General features: G+C 41.9%; 1 long non-coding RNA gene across 1 annotated transcript in view; it reads left to right on the plus strand.

Moving 5' to 3' along the window:
• Otx2os1 (orthodenticle homeobox 2 opposite strand 1) overlaps positions 1-4,954 on the plus strand; it is a 124,061-nt gene extending 119,107 nt beyond the window's left edge. The window contains exon 5 of the long non-coding RNA NR_029384.1: positions 4,738-4,954. This is a non-coding gene — a long non-coding RNA (orthodenticle homeobox 2 opposite strand 1). The remainder of the gene's footprint in view (positions 1-4,737) is intronic.
• The last annotated feature ends 1,046 nt before the right edge of the window (positions 4,955-6,000 follow it).

Genomic DNA, 6,000 nt, shown 5'->3' on the forward strand with positions numbered 1-6,000 from the left:
AGCACTGTCTTTGGGGACTTTTCTTTTCATGAGCTGGCTTTTCTTGATGCCTCTGTGGTACTGAATTCTATTCCTGCTTTTGAAATGGTGGAGCTCAGGAGCTGCAGTGGTTAAGAGCATTGGCTGCTCTTCCAAAGGATCTGGTTTCAATTCCCATCATCCATAAGGCAGCTCACAACCATCTGTAACTCCTGTTCCAGGGGCTCTGACATCCTCACACAGACATACATGCAGTCAAGTCACCAATGTACATAAAATAAAAATAGATAAATTATTGGAATGATGGAGGTCTCCTTCCACACTGAAGATCCAGCTCTTTTCTCACATCCACGCTCCTCACAGCTCTGATACTTTGCAGCTTTCATGACAGCTGCAGTACTCACTTCCTTCTGAGTGTACAGGAGCGAGTCCACCCTATCAGATTGGAAGAACTGAAAGACCTCAAACACAAGACAGACCTAAATTAGTACCTCCCCAAACTTACTCTTTCTCCCATTTTTCTTTTCTTTCTTTGCTGCCCCCTGTTTTAAAGCATTTATTTATATATACATATATATTCGTCACATGACAAGTGCTTGACAAATGTGTATATAGATTGGATACCACACTCCCTCCTCTGGTCCAAAAGTTCATTATTCATAGTTCAAGAACCACAACAGTCCCTGAAGAAAGGTAGTTGATGGTTTTATGCACAAGTCCTCTGCTGCCAGAAAACAATGCATTTGTCTATTCCTGTGAGAACAACCCCTAAGGCTACAGAGAAGAGTATCAAGGACTTCACTGAGACTTTACTTCTCATAACCAGGTGGTTATGAAAATAACCACTGATACCAATACTGATACCACCTTTCTTGAGGACAGGGGACAGATTTTTTTCTTTACCATTAATGATCATGTATCTATTTAGAAAACAGCAGTCAAAATTCACATTATATGTCTTTAAAGAATATTTTGTGTTAATATTCAAATGATGACATCTAATTAATAACTATACATAAGTTGTTTTAAAAGTTTGAATCACATTTTTTGATAGATTATTGTTCCTAGGGAATATGCAATGAATTTCTGTTATTTGAGCCCAATGTTTGGCTAAGACCCATCCCCACACCACAATGCATTTATTTTGTAAGTGAGTTACTACATCTTATTTGAGTTTAATGTCATTGTCTCTTGTTTGTAACTAGCTTTCTCCATGATACTGATACTTAATGGATAAAGGTATTTGGAAAGAGATTTCATGCTCCTCTGAGGAAATGCCATAGTTGAAAAATGAGCCCAAACTAAAGACAACAACAGGCTTAAAGGTCCAGTCATCCTATTGCCCAGTAAGTGCCGTGCGACGGCTCCTGCAGAACTCGGAAATGGGGCACAGGAGACTAAGCTGCCTTCTTGGCTCTCAATGGTGGTGTGAGGATTAGGGAGATAAGAGTCTGTGGTGCTTCCCTGCAAGTAGACTGGAGTTTTCTTACCTTTCCTGGGAAATGAAGAACATTTTAGTAAGCCAGATGCTTCATATCAGACATGGCGATTCTACCACCTGATAAAGATCAGAGGCCACAAATTAGGAGCAGTGTCCTCACGGTGAACCTGAATCAATGGTATGAGTTTTTATACTTGTTTCCATTTCTCTTCATAGGTGAGAGAAATGCCTAATATTCTCCTGCTAAAGGAGCCCATCTACAGGGACCGATTTGGGGAGAGAAAGAACGAAACACACAAGAGAAAAATAGGGAGAAAACAAAAGAATAAAAATAATTCTACTGAAGCCAGTGTGGTCCAGACCTTTAATCTCAGCACTCTTGAGGCTGAGGCAGAATATCTCTGAGTTTAAAGCCATCTTGGTGTACATCGTGAGTTCCCTGACAGTCCTAACTATATAGTGAGCCTCTGTCTTCAAAACAAAACAAAACAAATCCACAAACTTAAGAAAAATTGGAAAAAAAAAGATGTCTATATTACATCACTAAATTCACCCTACTATACTCAAAACACAGACACACAAAATTCTACAGAGAAATGAAGGATGAGAGAGAATGGGGAACCAGAAAGAGAAACACAGAAAGTCTCTCTCTCTCTCTCCCCTTATCTCTCTCTCCCTCCCCTCTCTGTGTGTGTATATATATGTATGAGATAGAAAGACAGAGACACAGAGAGAGTCAGAGATAGAGAGACATACAGAGAAAGACAGGGAGACAGAGACAGAAAGAGAGAGAGACATAAGTGTATGGGAGGCCGGGCATGGTGGTGCATGCCATTAATCCCAGCACCCGGGAGGCAGAGGCAGGCAGATTTCTGAGTTTGAGGCCAGCCTGGTCTACAAAGTGAGTTCCAGGACAGCCAGGGCTATACAGAGAAACCCTGTCTCAAAAAACAAAAAAAAAAAAAAGTGTACGGGAAGAGACAGAGAGAAAGAGACACAGAGAGGTGGTGTAATTTCTTAGCTACTTTTCTCATTGCTGTGACCCAATATCCCACAAGAAGCCACTTGAGGGAAGGGTTACTTTGGCTCACCGTTTGAAAGAATACAGTCCATCATGACAAAGAAGGCAGTAGCTGATGTGTCTGTTGTCAGGACAGACAGAGAAGACAGGAAATGTGACTGGGCTATAAAGCCTCAAGTTCTTTCCTAGGTGATCAATTCCTCCAGCAAGGTCCCATTTCCTAAAAGTCCCACAACTTTCTAAAGGATTCTGCTGTGTAACCTTTCACATGCGAACAATGGGGAGGTTCTTGTGGTAAATCTCCAACCCCAATATTCCCGTGCAAAATCACGCAACTCGGTCACAATATTTATAAGCTGCGTGCCTAGATTGTGCAGATTTACCACTACAATACTCTATTCCCCAGCTTTGACATCTTTTGCTACTTGTGGCTTTTCTGGGCCATGAGGTTCTATTCCATCTTCCTTCCCCTTCCTCCTCCTCCTCCATCTTCCTCCTTCCTCCACTCTCCAAAACCTCCAGCCCCACCTTTCCCTTCCGCTGCTCAATCATAGACTCTAGCCTTTATTTGACCAGTTAAAATGGGGAGAAGGTTTACAAGAAGTCACCTGAGTACAGTGATCTACTCCTCCTATTCCTCATTGGGGCAGCCTCTCTTGAGGAAGCAGAATTAACATCGGAATACAAACAGCACCAGGGCAACCCACAATAAGAAATAGTATCATTTTTGGCTTTCTATTGCCATGGTAAACACCTCGACCAAAATTAACTTGGAGAGGGCAGGATTGATTTCTTCTAACAGCTTACTGTCTATCATGAAGCAAGTCAGGACAGAAGCACAAGCCAGCAACTGAAGCAGAGGCCATGGAGGTTGCTGCTTATGGGCGTTGTCCCCTCTGGTTTGCTCTACCTGCTGTTTTATGCTGCTCAGGACTCTGCCCAGGGCTGATGCCTTCCACAGTGGGTTGGGTTCTTCCACATCAGTCTTCGGCCAAGAAAATGCCCAATAGACTTGTTTACAAGCTAAGCCGATGGACACATTTTCACAATTGAGGTTCCTCTTCCCAGATGATCCTAGCTTGTGTAAAGGCAACAGAAAGTTAACTAGTATAAGGGATGGAAAGTGGACAAGAGGAGGAAAACAGTAAGAAGAATGAATGATCTGATGGATTCTAAGAGACTTCACTTGCAAAGGCTTTGGGGGTAAAGTTCTTTTGAGTTATTTCATTATACATGAAAGTAAAACTCTACATCTCTCCTGGGAAACTGAACATTTACAAGAGCATATGTTGTTGGTTGACTTTACAACTTCATAGTTGTATAAAATTCTACAGCAAGAATTTTCAAGTACAGATTTAAAACACTGGCTCCTGTAACTCTTTCCCCTGAGGAGAACAAATCAGAACACATTTTTCAGATGCTGTGGGCTTCCCCCTGCCCCCCTCACCCACAGTTGTTGTTTGTTTTGGAAGAGATGGAAGAGGTCCAGAATTTTCACCTTTCCTCTACCAGTTTGACTGAGGGGTCTAGCTTCCTGATCGTGCAGGCTTCACAGAGTGATGCCAATTGGGACCCTGTGTACTAGCATGAGTTTTCATTTCCAGGGTAACTGAAGGGTCTAAACTCCTGAACATGCAGGCTTCACCCTGGATATCAGCATTTGTTTCCATTTTTCTCTTTCCAACAGGCTCCAGTTTCTTTGTGGGGAATCTATATGATTTTGTGGAAGTTGACCTCACTGAGACTTATTCTGGGATAAAATAGACGATGTGGTCCAAGGCTGATCCTTAAATCATTATATTCTACTCTCTTGTCATCACTGACGGAATCAGAGATAGTTAGTTGTATGGACTGAGCAGACCATGCATTGCTTGGGAACATGCAGGGCTCTAGAAGTTATGATCTACCATCTTGGAACCAGGAATGGAACCAGCTTTAGGATGAAGCTGACTGGACAGGTAGAAAGACCATCATCTTTTGGAAGTCATTGAGACACTAGACAAGTCTCACATAAGACACTCCTATCTTTGGAGTTTCTAGTTTTGAGACATGATAACTTTTCTTTATGGGATCCCCTGAAGCTGAAGTTATAGGTGGTTATGAACCCTGGGAACCTAACTCACGTCCTCTGCAAAAGTAGTGCACACAATTACTAAGTGAACGATTTCTGTCTTGTACTGTTTACTTTTTATGGGGCATGACTTACAGATCTCCTTAGAGCAGTGCAGTTACATTGCTAGAAAGAGCCCTTGGGTGGTTTTATGTTGCAATGAATAGCCATTGTTCTTTCTGACAGGGTCATGAACTTGTCGTCGTCGTCATCATCATTGTCATCGTCATCATCATCACCATCACCACCAGCAGCAGCAGCAGCAGCAGCAGCAGCAGCAAGATTTTGTGTTGGGAAGGTACTTCCAAATGCTACAGGGGACAGAAGGTCATCAGCTATTGGCCCAGGGATTATAGCATGGAAGAGTTCCTCTTCTCAGAGGATATTAAACTTTTTGAGGATTAAAATTGTGATTCTTATAGCTTATTTCAGACTTATCCATCATCTATAATATGCAGAAAAAGTAGACTTATAAATGTTGGCTAACTAGAGACCAACATAATGACTGTGGAAGTTGATTTGAAATAGGGCAAATGTTTTTTGAGACATTAAAGAACAGCACAAACTTGTTTCTATTACACGTGCATTCTTGGAGCCTTGAGTTTGGGCTGGAACTCTGTCAGATCCTATAGGAATAACACAGGCAGGTAAGACATAGTCCTTACTTCCAGGAAGCTTCTGGGGCGAAGAACTAGTGTTCAGACGTGGATTTCATCAACTTGATAAAAATAGTTAACATTTACCTTTATTGTAGAGCAAAAGAAAAATATATACTAAAAACACATGATGTAGGATTTGAATGAAGGAGAAAGACCACATAGTTGGGAGAGAATGGGAGTCCTCAAAGATGTCAGGTACCATTGGCATTGGAGCTGGAGAAAAGCTGGTTGGACGATTCCCTGACCCTGCTGTTCATCTATGCCTGCAGTACTCTGGCCTCCTCTGAGTGGTGACTCAGTCAGCTCTTATTTATCTGACTGCTTATTCACTCCATGATCTAGCTCACCAGGCTGCAGCGTCCATGAGGTATGCCCTATATCCCTCTCTGACTTCTCCCGCATTAAATAACCTATATAGGGACCATTGCCTGGTACTCATTGTCAATAAAATGTTAACGGCTGGACAAATGAGTGGTCAAATGAATGACTGGTATCCAAAGACAGCATTGCTGGGTCCTTGATGTTGTAATACACACTGTGGGAAGTACACTAATGACCAAATGTCATGCATTAAACAATCAGCTTTACAGAGGAAGAAAAGGTTGGTTGCCCAATGCTACACAGCAAGTACAGATATCCCTAGGTAGATCTAACTCCAGAGTTTATGCAGTAAAGGCACAATGCACCAGTTATCAGATGCCATATCTCATTTCATTTGCTCATATTTTTCAAGCAACAATCCTGTGCTGTATTATTAATAACAATTGATAGATGGGAACATGGATTCAGA

Source organism: Mus musculus, chromosome 14, assembly GCF_000001635.26.
Source record: "Mus musculus strain C57BL/6J chromosome 14, GRCm38.p6 C57BL/6J".
Lineage (NCBI taxonomy): Eukaryota > Metazoa > Chordata > Mammalia > Rodentia > Muridae > Mus > Mus musculus.